Source organism: Mus caroli, chromosome 8 (genome assembly GCF_900094665.2).
Source record: "Mus caroli chromosome 8, CAROLI_EIJ_v1.1, whole genome shotgun sequence".
Lineage (NCBI taxonomy): Eukaryota > Metazoa > Chordata > Mammalia > Rodentia > Muridae > Mus > Mus caroli.
This window is the reverse complement of record NC_034577.1, coordinates 22,830,383-22,850,724: the sequence shown is the minus strand read 5'-3', so window position 1 is coordinate 22,850,724 and position 20,342 is coordinate 22,830,383. Positions and strand designations below refer to the sequence as shown.

The following is a 20,342-nucleotide window of genomic DNA, read 5'->3' as shown; positions in this document are numbered from 1 at the left end:
CATCCCATAATCAGCCTCCAAACACTGACACCATTGCATACACTAGCAAGATTTTGCTGAAAGGACCCTGATATAGCTGTCTCTTGTGAGGCTATGCTGGGGCCTAGCAAACACAGAAGTGGATGCTCACAGTCAGCTATTGGATGGATCACAGGGCACCTAATGGAGAAGCTAGAGAAAGTACCCAAGGAGCTAAAGGGATCTGCAACCCTATAGGTGGAACAGCAATATGAACTAACCAGTACCTCCCCACCCCCAGAGCTCATGTCTCTAGCTGCATATGTATCAAAAGATGGCCTAGTTGGCCATCAGTAGAACTAGAGGCCCATTGGTCTTGCAAACTTTATATGCCTCAGTAGAGGGGAACACCAGAGCCAAGAAGTGGGAGTGGGTCGGGAGGGGAGGGGGAAGGGTCTGGGGGACTTTTGGGATAGCATTGGAAATGTAAATGAAGAAAATACCTAATAAAAATAATAATAATAAAAAGGGTAGATATTCAAATTGTAAATTAAATTTTAGTTTTATACTTATTCTCTTTACATCTGGCTCACTGCCTCTACCAGTCCTTCCCCTGTCCCCTCTTCCTTTCTTCTCTGAGTAAGTAGGGTGACCCCTGGATATCTCCCTTCCTGAAATTCAATTTTGTATTTTTGGTGTAACTGAAAATTTATCAGTTATAGCTATAGATCAGAAACTTTGTAAAAATTGCAGTGTTTAAGGATTCTGATCCTACAGGAAAGACATAAAATTGGTATCTTAGGAAGATGATGTCTTTCTGGGGATGCTTTGGATAAGCTGAAGGATGAGGAAATGGTTATCAAACTCCAGTTCTTTTTCTGGTCTACTGGGCAGGGTTAGGAGATCTATGATTTAGAGATTAGGTGAGTGTATTGAAAAAGTATGGACTGTTTGTGGAATTGTTTTTAAACAACACAGCTTGCCCCAGCAGGTAGAGTTAGAAAGATAAGTATGTTTCTTGCTTATGCAGAGAATTCAACTCTGCCTGACTTCCTGAGAAACTGAAGCTCTGAGATTGGCTGTCAGAAGCTTGTGCCCCTTCCTGCTGTGTTAAGGTTCTCTTAGTTACTCCAAAAAGTGGCAAAGGGGAGATATAGAAGGATGTGACAAGGGCAAAACAAAGCAGAAGAAGGAAAAAGACGTCCACCATAAGATGCTTAGTCTTTGGACTGCTATGAGGTCACATGGAGAAGAGCCACAGCAAACAAAATGAAACAAACAAACTAGACATCTCAATAATGTTTATGAAAAAGGATGCTATTATGAATTTGGATATAATTGATACCCAAAAAGTTGAGTTATACCTGGAGTCACATATAATGAACAGGGCCTCTTATAGTTTAGACAATACTTCTCCTCACTCCATTTATGGTCAGGGATAATTTTTATGTGACATGAACCTACAATGGGCATAGGTTGATTCTGTAGAAAAAAATATTTACAGTAATAATTGCCCAGGCCCCAGGCCTTACTTAGTTCCTTTTCTAGGGTTACAACTTGTAAATGAACTATATAAGGAAATTAGGTAAAAGACTCTAAAATATTTAATAGCTACAGGCTTAGAAGCTACCATCTAAAGGAGATAAACACTGAGGTCTTGCATATAAAGAGGCAAGGCAAATGAATTATACCTTTGAAAGCTGATAAACTGGGCAGATGCCACCAAAGACTAGACTAAAGGGATTGAGGGGTTAAATTCAAGTGCAGATAAGACAAGTAACATTAAAAAACAAATATCTCACTATCACTGTAACAAAGGGAAATTTGTGATCTCCTAAACTTTGCCCAAAGCATTTAGGCATTTGTCTTTGTGATGATTTTGACAGTATATTTTAATTTTTTTTCTCTAATGAGAAAACTGTGATTTGGAAGTTTCCATCACTCCGAGGTTGATGTTGCAGACAATTATCATTTTCTCTTGGCATTGTTCTCTGCCATCAAATATGACATAGTGTTGCTGGCATGAAACATAGGTAGAAGTGGATTTGTTATTCACATTTGCCTTGTTTGCTACCACCAGATTAGTAACTCTTGACTACCTTAATCTTTAGAACGGCAAGTGAATTATTTCTGTATCAGTTCAATCTTTTACAACATACTCAGACCTTACAGAGGTGTGTGAACATATACTGGCCATATAAATTCAACTGGTTAATTCCTCAAATATACCTTGAAACTTTGCAGAAATAAGTTTATAGTGTGTTAATAATGTTTGAATTTTAATATCACACAATGAATTGATCTCTTATAACTTCTTTTCTTTTATTATTTTTTAATTAGGTATTTTCTTCATTTACATTTCCAATGCTACCCCAAAAGTCTCCCAAGCCCCCCCGCCACTACCTCCTCCCACTTCTTGCCCCTGGCATTCCCCTCTACTGAGGCATATAAAGTTTGCTAGACCAATGGGCCTCTCTTTCCACTGATGGCCGACTAGGTTATCTTCTGATACATATGCAGCTAGAGACACGAGCTCCCAGGGGTACTGGTTAGTTCATATTGTTGTTCCACCTATAGGGTTGCAGACCCCTTTAGCTCCTTGAGTACTTTCTCTAGCTCCTCCATTGGGGGCCCTGTGATCCATCCAATAGCTGACTGTGAGCATCCACTTCTGTGTTTGCTAGGTCCTTTCAGCATAGCCTCACAAGAGACAGCTATATCTCTGAAGGATCCTTTCAGCAAAATCTTGCTAGTGTATGCAATGGTGTCAGCGTTTGGAGGCTGATTATGGGATGGATCCCTGGGTATGGCAAGCTTGTACAACCACTCTTATAACTTCCTGACTTATACTGGATATCAAACTCTGAGCTGAATACCATGAGACCCTGATAGTCTTCGAATTTGGAGAAAAATATTCAGAAACAACTTGAATGAGATTTTGAATTTTCTCTTCAGGAATATGGAAACATGAATTTAATTATACTAGTGTTTAGGGAAATGATAGTAATACTTCAGCCCCAACACCCATTAACACAGGTGAGTTTTTCTAAGCCTCGTGTCTGAATGGATAGTTGTGACTTTTACAACTCCTGTCTGGACAGATGCAGACAAAGAGTCTGAGGTGCCTAGAATGGAAGGGGGTTAAAAAGAATTGTTTTCTTCCTAGCACAAGGGATGGAAGAGAGGAAGAAAGAAATGAATAAAGGAAGAGAGAGAAAGAGAGGTAAGGAGAATATAGGGAAAGAAAGAATACAGGAAGAAGGTGAGGGGAAGGGAGGGAAGAAAGGAGTCAGGGAGGGAAAAAGAGGTAAAGGATGGGAGTGAGGGAAGGAAGGAAAAAAGAAGGAAGGAAAAGAAGGAACGGAAGGAAGGACAAAAAATGGAAGGGAAGGAAAGATATACTGATGGAAGGAGGAAGAGAGAAAAAATGCCAGATATCTTGTACACTGAATATATTTAGTAGCCAGTAAGTCTTGTTTAATGAAGCCAACCTTTGGACCTCTATGTTTCTAACAAGCCACTATAGATGATAACCTTCAAGCTAAATATCTGTTTTAAATTTTAAAAAGTATTCTGAAGTCAAGAAATACAATGCATGTTTTTGCACTGGAATAAGCATCTAAAATATTATGAGTGCACTTCCTAGTTTAATATGTAAAGGCTTAGCTATAGATATATAGGCAGAGACTAGGATGCATAAAAAGAAGTTCTGCTAATCTTCAGCTAAGATCATTAATATTCTTAGTGTCACTTCTCAGAAAATGGATGTTGGGATATAGAATCAAAAACCTAGATTTAACTAGATCGATATTCTCCATGAGTGTATCATTTACCATCACAGGTGTACATGAGAACAGTGACATTGGGAACTGGTCATAGGCAGGCCTGCTAATTAACCATTCTTAGTATCTTCGTCCTTGTTCCAATATGTGAGTTATTGACACAATAGTTAAAGTATCCATTATTTACAAAGGCTATAATAACTTAAGGGAGGGAGAAGATAAATTCCTATAATTATTACTATGCCTGGTTCTTGGAAAGAAATAACACAATGGTAGAGAATATCTTCTTGTCAAAGGGTGTTGTGATGTAATAACTAAGCATAGTCTTGTTAGCTATACTCATCTCAGTGGTAACATGTACTAAACTCTGTTCGAGCACTAAAGATTGGCCCTTCCCTAGGTACAGCCAAAGAGCTTTAGCAGATGGGCAGTGGCTCTATCCTTTCCCCATTCTGTCTCTTTACAATCCAGTCTGTCGATAAGGGACTCATTTACATAACTGCCACTTATTTCTTGAGAAGCAGCATAAAATTTGGAGAAAAAGTCAGCAAGTGTCTATAGCTGCTTGTGTTGTTATGTTAATTTGGGGCCTCAAAACTGCTCAGGGTTCCTTAGGTAGTGTCCGAGTGTAAGATACTCATGAACCCTGAGCCCAGTTGGTTTTGATTGGTAAATAAAGTTGCCAATAGCCAATAGCTGGGCAGGGCAGACAGAGGCAGGACATTTAGGATTCCCAGGCAAGGGACCAAGGGAGGAGGAAGAAGAAGGAGATCCGCCATGCCAGGGGAAGGAGAAGAAAGATGCCAGACCTGAGAAAGTGCAGAACAGAGAACACCTTGGAGTTGGGGGCAGATCACAGACCAAGAGGGCTGCATGTCTGGATTTGGGGCAGGCAAGATAGAATATAGACTTTAGTAAATAATAACGGGTATATATCGGAGAGTTGGGTTAGCCACATGGGAGTTAGGAGGTGGCTCAGCCATTGAGCTGTTTAAGGCATATCAAAATATACAGGCTGTGCTGTGTGTGTGTGTGTGTGTGTGTAGTTCATTCGGGAACTCAGAACGCTGGGACAGGTAGCAAGGAACACACCACCACTACCACCACCGGGATCAGTTCAAGCTCTAACTGGATACAGCTACAAATGGTTAAGCATATTTCAAGGCAAGGGATTAACAACATCAATCCATTTAATCTGTATCAGCAGACAGGTGTGGCTGGAGTCTGTAAACCATGAGACTATTTTCCCCTCCCTTGATAGAAAGTCATGAAGCCTCTGATTTCATTTTCACAACAATGTCAGAGAATTGGTGACAGCCTGGGCAATGCGTGGATGTGTAGACTTTTGATCTCAATACAGCTTCCAGCTCTAAACAATATGAATCTGAAAATTTTGCTTAAATTTTCAAGGTCTCAGGTTCACATCTCAAAAATGAGGTTTACAGTCCCAATCATATTTAGCAATACTACTTAAGAGGACTAGTTGGTGGGAAATACCAGGATTAATGATTAATAGATATTGAATAAATAGCCAAGAGATGTTAGCCCTGTGTCGTGTCTTATACTTTCTGGGAAAAACCGATATTAATTGGCTACATTTTTTTTAAACAAACTGATGATCTTCTTTTGGCTTAGTGCAATGCATATCACTAATAGAAAACTGTTTTCACACAAATATTCTTATGTGTCTGTCCTTTGTGTCACAGACTACTCAAAGGGAACAGGGATTTTTGTGGCCCTGTGTCTTACTGTTGTCATGAATTATAGTGTGGACCCAGCTGTTCTTTACCAAGCAGGGACTCAGGATCCAGGGCACCAACCATCCAAGAGATGTCAGGACTGGAAAATTCTGCTAAAGGGGTCAACATTAATTTTTGAATATTATTTATAGAGTTAGTTTATGGGGGACGTGATTAATCCACACAAAAAAAGGAAAAAGTAACCCTACTTCTCAACTGAGGGGGAGAAGTCCTTTGAGCATAAACAGATTGCACTATTTATACATGAAATATTTTCTGCATCTATAAACTTACCATGCTCAAGTGTTCTAATTAATCGTGGTGGTTGCCAGGGAAACTAAAGTAACTCAATTATAGGTCTGCAGGAAGGTGCAGTGTATTTATGACTAGGAAGCAGGTAGTTTTCTGTGCAAAAATGAAAACTGAGCAGATGCCCAGGGATTTTTAAATGTCCTACAGATCGGTGTTATTTCCACAGACTTCCTAAAGAACATCTTGATTTTATTCTATTTATTTATTTATTTTGAGCTGCTTTCATTGAAAGCATAGACAATGAATATGATCGTTTATGGAGCATGCTCACAGAGGACCTCACAGAATGGCAGAATTGGGTGGGGTGGAGGGCTGATCAGGCCATCATGGAAAGAAATGATTGTAGATGTCCGGTTACCATCTTCTTGAAACATCTCAGGTATCAGCAATGGAAGAATAAAGATGTTAGTCTCAGAGAAACAAGAAAAACACAGAAATTTTAGCCAAAGTAACTATTTGAAGATATTGTGAGAAACTGTTGACATCTTATTGTCAAAGGACCCAGAGATGCATATCACTCCCCTTCCAGAAACCAATTTTCCTAATGTTATATACCATATAGAACAGAGGACTTACATTCGGTTATGTGGGTCCTCTAAAGTCAACTACATTCTGAAAATAGCAAGTGAATGTGCTTAAAAGATGCTAAGATTTAATCTATTTTTAATAAATATTGTTTTTATTGACATTTCAAATGTTTTGCTCTTTCCTGGTTTCCCCTCTGAAAAGCCTCTATCCCCTCCTCCCTCCTCCTGCTCGCCAAACTACTCACTCCAGCTTCCAGGTCCTAACATTCCCCTACACTGGGACATAGAGCCTTCTCAGGACCAAGGGCCTCTCCTCCCATTGATATCCAACAAGGCCATCCTCTGCTATATATGCAGCTGGAGCCATGGGTCCCTCCATGTGTACTCTCTGGTTGTGGGGGTACCGGTCTGTTTATTTTGTTATTCCTCCTATGGGGCTGCAAGCTTCTTCAGGTCTTTCAGTCCTTTCTCTAGTTCCTCCATTAGGGACCTTGTGCTCACTCCAATGGTTGGCTGAGAGCATCCACCTTTGTGTTTGTCAGGCACTGCCAGATCCTCTCAGGAGACAGCTATATCAGGCTCCTGTCAGCAAGCACTTGTTGGCATCCACAATAGTGTCTGGGTTTAGTGACTATATATGGTATGGATCATCAGGTGGGGGAGTCTCTGGATGATCTTCCCTTCAGTCTCTGCTCCTCACTTTGTCTCTGTATCTCTTCCCATGGGTATTTTGTTCCCACTTCTAAGAAGGACCGAAGTATCCACACTTTGACCTTCCAACTTCTTGAACTTCATTTGGTCTATTAATTTTATCTTGAGTATTCTGAGCTTCTGGGATAATATCCACTAGTTAATGAGTGTAAACCATGTGTGTTCTTTTGTGATTGGGTTACCTCATTCAGGATTTTTTTTCTAGTTCTATCTATTTGCCTAAGAATTTCATGAATTCATTGTTTTTAATAGCTGAGTAGTACTCCATTGTGTAAATGTACCACATTTTCTATATCCATTCCTTTGTTGAGGGACATCTGGGTTTTATCCAGCTTCTGGCTATTATAAATAAGGTTGCTATAAGCATAGTGAAACATGATTCCTTATTACAAGTTGGAGCATCTTCTGGGTATATGCCCAGGAGTGGTATAGCTGGGTCCTCTGGTAGTACTATGCTCAATGTTCTGACGAACTGCCAAACTGATTTCCAGGGTGGTTGTACCAGTTTGTAATCCCACCAACAATGGAGGAGTGTTCCTCTTTTTCTACATCCTCACCAGCATCTGCTGTCACCTGAGTTTTTGATCTTAGCCATTCCGACTGGTGAGAGGTAGATTCTCAGGGTTGTTTTGATTTGCATTTCCCTGTTGACTAAGGATGTTAAATATTTCTTTGGGTGATTCTCCGCATTTTGGCATTCCTCAGTTGAGAATTTTTTGTTTAGCTCCCCCCCCTCCTTTTTTTTTTTTTTTTTGAGGCAGGGTTTCTCTGTGTAGCCCTGGCTGTCCTGGAACTCACTTTGTAGAGCAGGTTGGCCTCGAACTCAGAAATTAGCCTGCCTCTGCCTCCCAAGTGCTGGGATTATACGAATGTGCCACCACCACCCAGCAGTTCCCCATTTTTTAATAGGGCTATGATGGAGTCTAACTTCTTGAGTTCTTTGTATGTATTGGATATGTATGTATTTGTCCTATTGACAGTGTCCTTTGCCTTACAGAAGCTTTGTAATTTTCTGAGGTCCTATTTGTCAATTCTTGATCTTAGAGCATAAGCTATTGGTGTTCTGTTCAGGACCTGTGTCCATATATTCAAGGTTCTTCCCCACTTTCTTTTCTATTAGTTTCAGTGTATAAAGTTTTGTGTGGAGATCTTTGATCTACTTGGACTTGAGCTTGATACAAGGAGATAAAAATGGATCCATTTTCATAACCCTACCAATCTATGAGCATGGGAGATCTTTCCATCTTCTGAGATCTTCTTCCATTTCTTTTTTCAGAGACTTGAAGTTCTTATCATACAGATCTTTCACTTCCTTAGTTAGAGTCACACCAAGGTATTGTACATTACTTGTGACTGTTTAGAAGAGTGCTGTTTCCCTAATTTCTTTCTCAGCCTGTTTAACCTTTGTGTAGAGAAAGGCCACTGATTTGTTTGAGTTAATTTTATATCCAGCTACTGCACTGAAGCTGTTTATCAGGTTTAGGAGTTCTCTGGTGGAATTTTGAGGGCCACATATATATTATCATATCATCTGCAAATAGTGGTATTTTGACTTCTTCCTTGCCAATTTGTATTCCTTTGATCCCCATTTGTTGTCTAATTGCTCTGCCTAGGACTTCAATTACTATGTTGAATAGGTAGGGAGAGAGTGGGCAGCCTTCTCTTGCCCCTGATCTTAGTGAGATTGCTTCAAGTTTCTCTTCATTTAGTTTGATGTTGGCTACTGGTTTGCTGTGTATTACTTTCATTATGTTTAGACATAGACCTTGAATCCTTGAATTCTTGATCTTGAATTTTGTCAAATACTTTTTAAGCATCTAATGAAATGACCATGCTTTTTTTTTTTTCCTTTTGAGTTTATGTAGTGGGTTTCCATATATAGAACCATCCCTGTATCCCTGGGGTGAGGCCTACTTGATCGTTGTGAATGATTGTATTGATGTGTTCTTGGATTCATTCGGCAAGAATTTTATTGAGTATTTTTGTATCAATATTCATAAGGGAGATTGGTCTGAAGTTCTTGTTCTTTGTTGGGTCTTTGTCTCATTTTAGTATTGGTCTGAAGTTCTCTTTCTTTGTTGGGTCTTTGTGTCATTTTGGTATCAGCATAATTGTGGCTTCATAGAATGAATTCGATAGTGTTCCATCTGTATCTATTTTGTGGAATAGTTTGAAGAGTATTGGTATTAGGTCTTCTTTGAAGGTTTGGTAGAATTCTGCACCAAAACCATCTGTTCCTGGGCTTTTTATGTTGGGAGACTTTTAACTCCTGCTTCTATTTCTTTAGGAGTTATGGGGCTGTTTAGATGGTCTATCTGGTCTTGATATAACTTTGAGTGCTGGCATTTGTGTTCTCTTAGGGTCTGTATGACATTTGCCCAGAATCTTCTAGCTTTCATAGTCTCTGTTGTGAAGTCTGGTGTAATTCTGATAGGTCTGTCTTTATATATTACTTGACCTTTTTCCCTTACTGCTTTTACAATTCTTTCTTTGTTTAGTTCATTTAGTGTTTTGATTATTATGTGACGGGAGGAATTTTTTATCTGGTCAAGTCTATTTGGAGTTCTGTAGGCTTCTTGTATGTTCATGGGTATCTCTTTCTTCAGGTTAGGGAAGTTTTCTTTTATAATTTTGTTGAAGATATTTACTGGCTCTTTAAATTGGGAATCTTCACTCTCTTCTATATCTATTATACTTAGGTTTGGTCTTCTCATTGTGTCCTGGATTTCCTGGATGTTTTGGGTTAGGAGCTTTTTGCATTTTGCATTTGCTTTGATTGTTGTGTCAGTGTTTTCTATGGTATCTTCTGTACCTGAGATTCTCTATTCTATCTCTTATATTCTGTTGTTGATACTTGCATCCATGATCTCTGGTCTTAGCTGGTCTTGCTGTCTCTGACTGTGGCTTGTCTGTCCTGCAAGCCTATTTGTCAGTACTTCTGGGAGACCAGTTCTCTCCAGGAGAAATTAGGTATGGAGAGCTGTGGCACAGGGTCAGCTCTGGGGTGCAGATAGAAACCAGAAGGATCCTGTCCCCAGCTGATCCTTGATTCCTGTGTGCTAATGGTTCTGGGAGGGTCCCTCTTTGGCCAGGAATTTGAAGAGAAGTGATGGTTTTTACCTGTATGCTCAGGTGAGTAGGCACTCCTGGGAAACCAGTTCTCTCCTGGAGGTATTTGTGATTGTAATTCTGTGGCACAGGATCAGCTCTGGGTGCAGATGAAAACTGGAAGACTCCTGTCCCAGGCAGCTCCCTGGTTCCTGTGCCCTGAGGGTTCCAGTTAGGTTCCTCTGAGCATCAGTGGTGGTCCTACCTGCACTCACAGGCCTGTCCATACTCCTGGGAGGCTTGCTTTCTCCTGGCACTATTTAGGTATGGAACCCTGTGGTAGAGGATTGGCTCCAGGTACTGACAGAAACGGAAGACTCCAATTCCAGGCTGTCCCTCAGTTCCTGTGTCCTGATGGTTCTGTGCAGGTTCCTCTGAGCAGCAATAGTGGTCTTACCTGAACTCACAGGCCCGTCTGCACTTCTGGGAGATGAGCTCTTTCTCTTGGTACCACTTCTTTGCTCCCATGATCCTGGTGCTCCTCTGCTGCTTAAGGGATGTGGGTCCCAGAGTGGTGGGGACAGCACTGAGTCTGGAAGACATCACTCGCCCTCCACACCTAACAATTTCACCCACAGGCTCAGGCCAGACCAATACCACTTCTGCTCTCCTCCCCTCTTCTGGATGTGGTCTCAGCAGTGACTAGCCCTGTCCAGAAGGTAATTTCTTTTTTTGTTTTTTTGTTTGTTTGTTTGTTTGTTTGTTTGTTTTTTGAGACAGGGTTTCTCTGTATAGCCCTGGCTGTCCTGGAACTCACTTTGTAGACCAGGCTGGCCTCAAACTCAGAAATCTGCCTGCCTCTGCCTCCCGAGTGCTGGGATTAAAGGCGTGCGCCACCATGCCCAGCTCAGAAGGTAATTTCTTAATTGAGGTTCCCTCCTATCAGATGACTTTAACTTATATCAAATTAACACAAAATTACCCAGCACAATTACCAATCTTTCCCAAGTTTTCCAAGTATTTTGTACAGTTCTGTTAAGATCTTTGTTACAACCTGACATACAGGCAGCAGTGCTAAGATTTAATCTTATAGGGAGGTTTTCAGTCATTTTGTTCCTTTCTACCAGGAACATGATTCAACTCTCTGTCCAGCGTGTCTATCCTGTATTCGATGCTACTCACTTGTTAATAATTCAGTTATCAGACTATCAGACTGTCACACTATCACACTAATTTTGCTCAAGTATTGCTATTATTATATAAACAGTGACTCTAGAATACAGGAATAAACACGTTATAAGTTTTATAGTACTGTAATTATTGTTCTATTTTATCAGAAGTATGGTTGATCTCTTATTGTACCTGATTTGTTCATTAAGCTTCATCATAGGACTATATGTACAGAAAAAGAACACAGTAAACACAGGATTCGGCATTACTTAAGATGTTAGGTATCCCCAGGGGTGCTGACATATATCCAAACCGGAGCAAATAAAGTTAGGGGAGAGTCAGGCAGGGGTTAGTTAGATCAGGCCCAAGACAATTTCTAACAATGAATAGCTGTAATTATTACAACTCATTGTTTTAATTTTATAACTTGGATGACCCTGATACTTCTTTTTTTACACTATTAAAATTTATTACCATATTTAAAAACCCTGTACACCACATAATCATTGTTCTGAATTGCTGGGTACAGCATGGCCTTGATGAAATGACATGGTTCTTGCTCCTGGAAGAGGGCCAGCGGGTGTGGGCTTTCACAAGTGTCTATGGCTGCTGTGGGCATAAATCTGGTTTGCATTATAATGCACATATTTTCATGCTCCTTAGAGGAATGTCCTCCCTGTTATTGTGAATAACTCCATGATAATTGGAAACACCATGAGTCCAGGAGTTGAGGGTGTGTCTATGTCTTTAGCAAAATGGTAAATGCTGGGACCTTCAGAACAGCTCTTAAGGCTGTGGAAAAGAACTCTAAAAACATGAGTTTCATATTATATAATCTCTCAACTGCAAAGCATAAGGTTGCAATATGAATTGTAAAAGGAGCTTTACAGATATAAGGAACAGATGCAACAGCACTATGACCCAGCCTGTGAGAAAGATACAAAGACAGACAGATACAAATGCAGGCAGATTCCTGAGTTCAAGGTCAGAGCAAATTTGGGTACAGGTGTGGTCAGAATTCCAGGCTGGATCCCACCCAGACTTTTTTTAAGATTTATTTATTTTATTTATATGAGTACACTTTAGCTTTCTTTTGACACACCAGAAGAAGGCATCCGATTCCATTGTAGATGGTTGAAAGTCACCATGTGGTTGCTGGGAATTGAACTTAGGTTCTCTGGGAGAGCAGCCAGAGCTCTTAACCAGTGAGACATCTCTCCAGTTCACACACACACACACACACACACACACACACACACACACACACACACACACATATCTTGTTGTCTGTACTTATACTTCTGTCTCTTCCTAAGAGTCAAGGGGCTAAGGTCATGGAATGCTAATTCCTGAGATGGTCAAGAGGGAACCTGGAACATATAAATGAATGGATATGTAAATTAAAAACTGGGCTTTTGGTTGGCAGAAGAAAACAGCTCTTCAAAAATATTTCTAACAGGATTTTTGATTTTGGCTTGAAAATCCATGAAGAACAAACACAGCTCTTTCAGAATTTTTTATAGATCTTTTAGAATTTTTTCTAATAGGATTTCTGACCTTGGTTGGAAATCTTCAGATGTACTTAGAGAGTGAACACAGCTCTTATAGAATACTTTCTAGCAGCCATCCAGAGAAGGCTGTATGAAATAGGAAACACAGCTCTTTTAGAATTTTTTCTGGCTTCCTGATTTTGATTGGAAAATCCAAGAATTACTTTTAGAATTTTTCTAACAGGATTTCTGACTTGGTAGGAAAATCCAAGAATTTTTTTATATCAGCTTTTCTGACTTTGGTCAAAAAAAAAAAAAAAAACCTATGAGCTATCCAGAGAGCACTAAGAATTTTTACTAGTAGAGAGAGCTGTCTCAAACAGAGAGGTTATTAGAATAGCAACAAAACAAAACAAAACAAAACAAAACACCCAAAAGACAAAAATGTCTCTCTTGAGCAGAAAACACACATACACACACACACACACCAACCTGAAAAGCTATCTCGAGCAGACAACAGAGCCAAGAACTAACTACAGATAGCTGTCCACTGTCCAATTGAGTCTTTTCAAGCAGAACACAGGCTACCAGCTTGGACCCATGATTTGACTTCAAGTCCTTTGTTTTCACTGCTCTCAAATGCCTCTTCTCTCAGAACCCCTGTCCAAGCTGAGGATGGTCCTTGCCACCTAATTAGGATAATCTTACTTATCATGAATAGAAAATATACTGCTTTTCTGAGGGTCAGAAACATCATCTGTCCATCAAGCCACCTATCTATTTCAGTAGGGATTGAATGCCTATTCTGTCCTTGTTTCTATGCAGCTCTTAGCTACACAATAGAAAATAGAATTTCTGTGCCTGGTGAGTTTATTGGGAAGTTGAAATGTAAGCTGATACATTTCAATACAAGCCAATGTTAGTAAGTCATAACTAGGTGAATGGGTCTTACAGTAACTTAACAGCGACCTGAACTTCAGTCTAATCTATCTCCATAAGATAATACATTCTCTGGGTGAACAAATATTTTCACCATTTCATTATCCAAAGCATGCTCATTGCTTTGAAGATTAATTTTTACACCATTTATGCACTGTACTGATATTTAAATTAGTGCTACAGTCTTTCTAGTTTCTTTTAAATATAAATTTAGGGCTTAATTCATACAAATCTCATAAAATTGTATATATTTTAACATCTTGTTTGACACTATATTTATTTGTCTTTTTATGTATGTGTTTGATATATGTGTTGGAGACCAGAGGCTGACATCAGGTAGCTGTGATTACTCTCTCTACCTTTTATGAGACAGGATTGTTTACTGAACCTGAAACTCAGTATTGATTTGGCTAAACTAGTTGCCAATGAGCCCTAGTTTTGACTGTCCTTATACCAACATGTTGCTTATTTGGAATCTTAATGGGGCACCTGAAGAACTGACATTAGTCCCAGATTTTGTGTGCCCTAAAGAGTATTTTTCGTACTCCACTTCTACAAAACTGCCACCAAAATTTCTAGTAAATATTCTTAGTAAATATTCTAACTACTAATTGCTGACATTCTGGGTTCTGTGCTCCTCTTGATCTCTGCAAATACCTTCAAGGGAAAAACACTCCTTGAATTATTTTCCCTATGGAATCTTAAACCTCCAAACCTTGGCTGCCATTTTGACCTTACCATGCTTTCAAACACAACTTAACTGCTGCACCCTCCCCAGTCTCTCAGGTATGTGTGTGTGTGTGTGTTTGTGCGTGTGTGTGCACATGTTGTATGACTATGGCTGTACATGTATCACAAAGTGCACAGGAATTACAAAAATAAAAATGAGGTGATTCTCCCACTCTATCTTGTTAAGGCAGGGTCTCTTACTGTTGCTGCCACTTTGCAGCAATTCGCTTCTTGTTCCAGATTAGCTGGCCACTGGACGTCTGGGTCCATCTGTCTCAGTCTTCTATCTCACCATGGGGAAGTACTGGGGTTACAGGAATGTGATGCTCATCTGACTTTTTACCTAGATTTTGGGGCTCTGCATTCAGGTCATCCAGATGGTGTGAACCACCTCTTCTTATCCTTCCAACACAATGAAAGGAAAACTGTCCCACCCCAAGTTCTTGTCAAATAGACAGTTGGTTTTCTGTGAACACCTATATTATCAGAAGGCAAAAAATCTTCATTTTTGTTTCTCCAACTTTCACATTTATTTAAACTACACTCGTTTGTTTGTTTGTTTGTTGTTTGTCTCAGTTGCTTACCTGTCTTAGATGGGGTTACTATTGCTGTGATAAAACACCGTGACAAAAAGCCACTTGGTAAGGGAAGGCTCTATTGGCTTACACTTTCATATCACTCTTCATGGAAGGAAGTCTGAACAGGAATTCAAGCAAGGTAGGGGCCTGGAGGCAGGAATGATGTGGAGGCATGGGGAGGTGCCATTCATCATGCTTGCTTAGCCTGCTTTCTTTACAGTGATGGACCACCAGCCCAAGGATGGCACCACCCACAGTGGCTGGGTCCACCAAGGTTTATCACTAATTAAGAAAATGTCCTAAGGCTTGATTTTATGGAGACATTTATCAATGGAGTTCATTCTTTAGATGACTACAGGTTGGGTCAGGTTGACATAAGATTAGCCAGCATCCCCTTGACCTTTGTATTATTATTTCTTTTAAACAAAACTATCAGTTCTTTTGTTTTCTGTTTTATATAGATTTAACATTCATTAGCTTACTGACAAAATATTTTTACCATCCTTTATTCAGACTTTTACTGGCAGCTTTTTAATAATATTTACAGTGAGAAAACCCATTAAATCGAACACTATTTTTTTGGGTACAGTTTTCACATGGCCAATTTTGGAGGCGTGGTCTTGCTATGTCACTTATGCTGTCGTAACACAGTTACCTCAAGTCATCTTTGATCTCCTGCCTTAGCCTCCTGAGTTCTGGGGTTGTAGACATGTGCCATGCCAGTCACAGCTATGCAAAATCATTTGGTAACTATTTCTGCTACTCTTGAGTCCCTATGATAGCTTTATCCTGAATTCCTTATCTTTACTCTGTATCTAACCCAGCAGAATAGTATAGACAGTGGAAGGCTATTCTTCACAAATGTCCCATTCTACCTAGTTATAGGGTAGGTTTTCATTGCACCAAAGATGCTTGCTTTACTTGAAAAACAGGTGAACTGCAATGAAAATTGAGTTTGAGTGACTTCTGTGTTGTGTGTCTTTCTATAGCCTATGGAGAATTCTCTGGTGACATAAATTCATCAGTGGTGACAGAAATGAATCCTCAGCGTCATTGGTCCCACTCCTGTGAGACATGAAGTAACTCTGAGATGTTTCCCATCTTAAATATAGTAAAGGAAACTGGAGTCCATGCTGTTTGGTCAACTTGGCTTGACAGCATATAACGTAGTGTTTCCGACAGCCCCAGAGATTCTAAAATGGCATTGCCAACCATCAGGCCCGAGTTACATTTTAGCATTTAGTTAGAAAGGCTATGTCATGCCCTCAGAGATGCGAAAGGAGTATTAGGCCTGACATTTTGAATTTGAAATGCAAATTGGAAAGTCCAGCCTAAACTGGAAAAAGACAGCGCGTGTAGATTGGCTAAGTTCAGTATTCAGAAATGGCTCCTGGGCAGCGTAATGAAGTCTTGCACTGGTGCCTGCTTCACTCTTATCACCCATACAAAGAAGACCTGCTCCAATTAGTTCATGAAGTAGTTTTCTGACGATCACTTTGTGTATCTTCTTTGTCCATGAGGTTGTTGATAAAATGTATCCACATGGTATATTGGTTAATGCCCCGCAATACAGCTTTCCCTGCAAGTGGAAAGTGTCATATGTTTTGTCTTTTATTATTGTTATTGAAAGACTCCCAGTAATGCCTTCCATACATTTTAAAGTTCTTTGCCTGTTATCAAAATGCTTTTCACAGATGCTAAGTGATTGTCCAAAATCACATTTTGAAGAAGCCCTTAATTTTGAATTCGTTGATCTTTCTCTAATGTCAGTATAGTTTGTGGCTATAGATCATGTATGAAGCAGTTATGATGAGAAATAAAGAAAACACAACTTGGTTAACAAAGGAGGGAATTTTGCTTTGTTTTGTTTTGTTTTGTTTTGTTTTGTTTTGTTGATTTTGGTTTAAGTTAAGCACAGGTGTATAGGAGGCGGATTTAAAAATTAAACAATTGACACAGGGCTTTAACCGTAGGTCAAAGCATCTAGCAATAAATTATGTTCTTAGTGATATTCCTAAAATACAGATGTAATGAGGCTCTCTTCTACTTCTACTTAAAACTTCTATTTATTATAACACTTTTATGTTTTTGAGATTATAACATAATTGCACCATTTCTCCCCTTTCCCTTCCTTCCTCCAACCACTCCCACATCATCCTCTCTCCCTTGGACTCTTTCATATCCATGGGTCTTTTTCCTTTCATTGCTGCTGTATATTTATATATGTAAATATATACATATATAATTCTAAATATACAATACAATAGGCTCAATACATATAACATTACTTGTAGGTATGTGTTTACAGTGGCTATTCACAATTTAGGATAAATCTTAATTTCCTTACTGCAGCATAACAACCGTTTCCTCACCTTCTCCCTTCTGGAATCTCTCTTGCCTTTAGTGGCTAGATCTGCAGATTTGCTGACCCTCTGACAACAGAGATCTCCTTTCTTTCTGCCCTTTGCCTGGCTATGCTTTTCTCATTCTATTGGCTTCAATCACTACCACTCTCCATAAGAAATACGATGCCTGTCCCAGATTTAAATTATATTGACTTCCATGTTTGTAAGCACCCAAAGCCTTATCTGTGTCAAACATCAAAACATTGTAATCACCCATTCATTGCTCTTTCTTGTCCTTTCTTCTCTTTGTACTCCTGCAGGACCTATGCAGGATTTATGTCTGTCTTGTTTTCACTTTTATTTCTGGATCCTGCCTGGCATATAGCAGTCACTCTGTGTGTATATGAATGAATGGACAAAAACATTCTAGTACTTCAGAAACAACTTTCAAAGGGCAAAGGCCTTATCTAATGACACAAATCACACTGACTAAAAAATCTATTTTGTACCAGCTATATTTCACACATTAACTCCCATTTAGAGCTATTTTATAGAGGAATAGGAAAAAAAAAACCCAAGTTTTCATGACAGATTGTATTAGCATTCATCAAATTTCAGCACCTGCTTTCCTAAACCCATTGGACCCAGAGTGGTCATATATCTTCTTTTACCCAAAAAATGGGAGCAGAAATGCTTGTGTGAGCTCTTCACATTTTTCCATGCATCCTCTTATGGTGGTTTGCCATGTGATTGATGATGAATCTGCCTCAAAGAGAATTTCTGCTAACTTGAACTTGGTGTGTATCATGAATAATATGTAGACACATTTGTCGCTGTGACCACTGATAGTCATTTTTATGTGCATCAGCATCTTTGACTGTATCTTACTCTGGAAGTATTTCATTTAATATAGATCAAGTGAAGGGAAGGGAAGTGGAGGGAAAAGAATTAGCAGGGAATCCAATGAACATCACAAGTTGGTACTAAGAATAAATTGGAATAGGAACATAAAAGCCAGGAGCAGGGGCTACTTGTATGAATGTCTTGGCATCTGCAAAGTCTCTCTTTGCATTTCTGCTTCTCACCTCTTTCTGGGACTCTCCCATGCTCAGTAACTTTATAAACAGAATAATCATGAACATGGTACAGCATAGACCTTTACTCATGTTTGTCTCTATTTGAGTCAAATCTTAGTATCTACCACCAACTACCTCCATGCCTCCTGATTTATATTACTGAATGATAGACCTATGGTCTTTTTATTGTTGTTGAACCAAGCCACAATCTAAATTCCCTGGGCAGCCAAGGTTCCTGATCACTGTTCTCATTGGTCTGGCTGGTCCTGTATGCATCAGCATGAGTGTGGCAAGGAGGTGAGTGTGACAGGGAGGTGGCAGTTCAGGGACAAGCTGTTTGATATAAATCATAGTTCTTTGTGGACTGCAAAGACTGCACAGTGGGGTGAAGTCCACTAAAGAAGCATGTAGACAGAGCAGGTGTCCTAACATATGTCAATTTGTCATGGTGATTTCATGAAGAGTGTGTCATTGTCATTACTAGCATCAACTTAGAGACTGAAAAACAAATAACAGACTAGCAAAGGAATCTAGGCAAAGCAGTGTCTTAAAAAAGTGAAAAGCAGAGTGAACTTAAGAAAGTCAACCTCGGGTGTGTTTAGCTGCCCCCAAATGTCATGCACACTGTGCGACATGCTTATCATCAAAGATGGAACCTGTCAATTACAGATGGGAAACAGGCACAGACAATACAGCAGCAAAACCAAAACCAAATTCATGTATCACATACACATGAGTTTTGAGTGCAGTGGAGTGGGTCGGGGAGAGTTTGTGGGTGTCAAGAAATGAGGGACTTCAGGGTCCCCCAGGGGTTTTCTTCCTAACTTGTTAAAAACTAGTTTTGTTTAAAAAAAAACAAAACAAAACACTTCAATGCACTGAATTTCAGGATGAGAATGCATGAATATGACCTGCACACTAATGTTTCCACTTTACCACATTAATTTTAGTGCATCTGTGCTTATCCATCCATCTGCCCTGGTCCATCCATCGGTTCTCATCATTTTTAAAGCATGTATAAGCTGCAGGGACTCACATGCTGCTTTTTCAGTGTGACCTTTTCCTTCAATGTGTACCATTCAATATTTGTTATAATTAGGAGGAAATCATATACATCGAAATGCAATCATTTAAGTGTTCTATCTGGTCAGGGTTTTCCCCCTAATTCCTAGCCCCTTCCAAAGAAAATTACCCAACAAGAAAAAACATTCTTTTGTGCCCTTTCCCAGATCATAGGACATCTACTCATCGTCTCTACATGGCAGAGTGACCTAAGCACATCCACAGCTTAGTGCACAGGGAACAGTGCCAGCCCCACAATGTGACAACAGGGCAATATAGCATTAAAAAAGATTTGACATTAGATATAGATATAGATATTGATATAGATGATATAGATATAGATGATATAGATGATACAGATATAGATGATATAGATATAGATATATAAACTTATGAGTGATCAGAGGGAAACTTGTGGAAGCAAAATATCTCGTTTCAACATGTAGGTTTTACACCCAGGGCTCAAGCCACTAGGCTTGGCAGTCAGTGCCCTTATCTGCTGAGAAGTATCACCAACTCAGTCTATCTGTATATCTATGTGTCTGTGTATCTATGTATATGTGTGCATATATATATATATATGCATATATATGTATATGTGTGTGTTTATCTATGTACCTATCATCTAGTTATCATATAGTCACATACACATGTGTGTATGCACATGCACACGTGTGAGCTAGCACACACACACACACACACATACACACACACACACTACTTACTTCATTAATTGTTCTCTATATTCTCTACTACAAACAGGATCTTCTCTGATGACAGCTGAAAGCAAGACCAACCTATGAGTACAAGCATAAACATTTTTAAGGAAATTTGGCAGCATGTCCATTTTGCAAAGCAATACTTGTAAGATCCAGC

At 39.5% G+C, this 20,342-nt stretch overlaps 1 non-coding gene across 1 annotated transcript; it reads left to right on the top strand.

The window, feature by feature from the left end:
• The first annotated feature begins 12,758 nt into the window (after positions 1-12,758).
• Positions 12,759-12,822, top strand: LOC115031782. Its single transcript, XR_003837446.1, has one exon. It is a non-coding gene; the product is annotated as a U7 small nuclear RNA (small nuclear RNA).
• Positions 12,823-20,342: the final 7,520 nt, after the last annotated feature.